Source organism: Meriones unguiculatus, chromosome 1 (genome assembly GCF_030254825.1).
Source record: "Meriones unguiculatus strain TT.TT164.6M chromosome 1, Bangor_MerUng_6.1, whole genome shotgun sequence".
Classification (NCBI taxonomy): domain Eukaryota; kingdom Metazoa; phylum Chordata; class Mammalia; order Rodentia; family Muridae; genus Meriones; species Meriones unguiculatus.
Window position 1 is genome coordinate 89,920,503 of NC_083349.1, and position 3,213 is coordinate 89,923,715.

The window sequence follows — 3,213 nt, forward strand, 5'->3', positions numbered from 1 at the left end:
TTTCAACGTCATCCATGCTAAAAGTTTGGTATCCAGAATGAATCCTAAAAAAAGCTCATAATTCAAGCACTGAAACTCAACATTGACTGCCACTGATTCAATAAACAGGTTGTTGGAGGAACCTAAAACTTACATATTTCTTATCCACACATGACATTGTTTGGAGTAATATTTCTTTGGAAATGATTTCTTTGGAAAGTAATTAAAAGACTCAGTAATATATAACTTTGCTGAGAATATGGGTAGAGTTTTTGTTTCATGAATTAAAATAAAATAAAATCTTGATTTTTGTATACCAAACCATTCCTGTATGTCTGGGATGAGTCATACTTGATCACGGTGGATGATATTTTTGATGTGTTCTTGGATCCGGTTTGTATTTAGTTGAGTATTTTTGCAACAGCGTTCATAATGGAAATTGGTCTGAAATTCTATTTCTTTGTTGGGTCTTTGTGTAGTTTAGGTATCAGGGTGTCTATGGCCTTGTAGAATGAATCAGGTGATGCTCCTACTGTTTCTCTTTTGTGGAATAGTTTGAGTAGTATTGCTATTAACTTTTCATTGAAAGTCTGGTAGAATTCTATATTAAAACCTACCATAGAGAGCCTCTGAAAGACTCTACCTATCAGTGTATCAAAGCACATACTGAGACTAATAAACAAACCTTGGGCAGAGTGCAGGGAATCACATGTAAGAAGGGGGAGTTAGTAAGACATGGAGACGACAGGAGCCCCACAAGGACTAAATATATCTGGGCACCGGGTTCTTTTCTGAGACTGATTCTCCAACTAGGGACCATGCATGGATATAACCTAGAACCCCTGCTTAGACATAGCCCATGGCAGCTTAGCATCCAAGCAGGTTTCCCTAGTAAGGGGAACAGGGACTGTCTCTAAACTCAGTGGCTGGCTCTTTGCCTCCCCTTCCCTTGAGGGAGGAACAGCATTGCTAGGCCACAGAGGAGGACATTGTGGCCAGTTCTCAAGATACCTGATAAACTAGGCTCAGATGGAAGGGGAGGAGGACCTCCCCTCTCAGTGGACTTAGAGAGGGGCAGGGAGGAGATGTGGGAGAGAGGGTGAGATTGGGAGGGAATGCGGGAGGGAGCTACAGCTGGGATACAAAGTAAATAAACTGTGATTAATATAAAAAATAAAAATTAAAAAATAAAAAAAAAAAAAACATCTGGCCCTGGGCTTTTTTTGGATAAGAGACTTAGTGACTGCTTCTATTTCCTTAGGGGATATAGGACTATTTAACTTATTTACCTGATCTTGATTCAGCTTTGGGAAGTGGAATCTATCAAGAAAAATTGTCCATTTCTTTTTGTTGTTTTTGTTTTTCTATTATTATTATTATTAATTACTTATAATTTTTTAACTTTGTATACTGGTTGTAGCCCCCTCCCTCATCTCCTCCCAGTTTTACCCTGTCTTCCCACCCCAATTTCCCTTCCCTAGTCCACTGATTGGGAAGGTCCTCCTCCCTTAGTATCTGACCCTAGGCTATCAGGTCTCATCAGGACTGTCTAGATGCTCTTTGTCTGTGGGATGGCAAGGTCTCCATGTGGGTTCCCTAGTAAAGGGAGCAGGGGCATGAACTTTGATCACTTGCCCTTGGAGGAAAATTGTCCATTTCATTGGGTTTTCCAGTTTTGTAGAGTACAAGCTTTTGAAGTAAGATCTAATGTTTCTTTGTATTTCCCAAGTGCCTGTCTGTCACACCTGCTATGTACACACTTATAAGTGGATTTTAGCCATATAGTTCAGTATAACCATATTACAATTCACAAACCCAAAGATAAGTTAACTAGAACCCAAAGGAGGATGCTTAATTCTCACTCAGTAGGAGAAATAGAATAAACAACAGAAGTGATTGAAGAGAGAGAACAGGGTAGGAGGGGTAGTGTAGAAAAAAAAATGAAGGTGGAGATCAGACCTGGGAAGAGTGGAGGTGAGAGGATAGAGGGCCTGCAGAAAGGAAAGAAACAGTTTGTGGGAGCATCTTTGTGACAAGCTGGAGACCTAGGACAGGACAGGCTTCAGGGATGGTATGAGGTTGACACTAGCTGAGACTCCAAGTAGCAGGTGTCATGGAGACTGAAGAGGACATGTTCTAACTAGACAGGACTCCTAGTAGAGGGAGAGGAACACCAACTCATCAACAAAACTGCAACCCAAAATTTACCCTGCCTACAAACTGTGCAGGGATAAAAATAAAGCAGAGACTGAAGGAATGTCCAAGCAACGCCTGGCCTAACCCTGGTCCCACCCCACGGACGAGAGCCACCACCTGCACTATTAATGATACTCTGCTATACTTGTGAATGGGCTCCTAGCATAGCTGTCCTCTGAGAGGTTCCACCAAGCAGTGGATGGAAGCAGATGCTGAGAACCACAACCAAACAATGGGTGGAGCGCAGGAAGTCCTGTGCAAGAGTGGGAACAAGGAAATAAGGACCCGGAGAGCACAGGAGTTCCATAAGACCATCAAAAGAGCCAACTAAGCAGGGCCCAGAGAAGGGCTTGTCGAGACTGTAGCACCAACCAAAGGCCAAGTATAGACTGGAACTAGGCCCCGAACACAGATGGAGCAAATGGGCATCTGAGTTTCCATGTGGGTTCCCTAGTAAACGGAGTGGGGTTTGTCTTTGACATGGACTCTGATGCATGCTGTTCTATCACTCCTCCCTGATGGAGCGGCTTCACCAGGCCACAGGGAAAAAAGATGTGCTCAGTCCTGCTGGGACTTGATGTGTTGAGGTGGGCTGGTGGTGGTAGGGTTCCTCCTGTCTGAGGAGTAAGCGAGGGGAGATAGGTAGAAGAGAGATGGAGGGTAGGACTGGGAGAAGAGGATGGAAGGGTCTATGATGGGGAAGTAAAGTTAACTAATTGATTAATTAATTAAAAACACAATATTGAGAATGTCTATCCAGAGAATGAAGTAAGCACAAGTGATTAATATCAACCAGGAAATTACTTTATAACATACTATGTTAGTTGTGAAAATGCAACTTTGTAGCATGAACCAGTTCAGTATTTGGAAAGAGTTACTTTTTAAAGTTCTATTGACAGTTTTTAGCTGTGTACTTTTAAGCTAGTTTGGTGACTTTGTATTTTGCATATGAAATCCACTTATATATCCTTTGGCTGATGTAAGTTTTGGAAAAGATGTTACTAATAATAAATACATGTAATTCACTATTTGAATTAT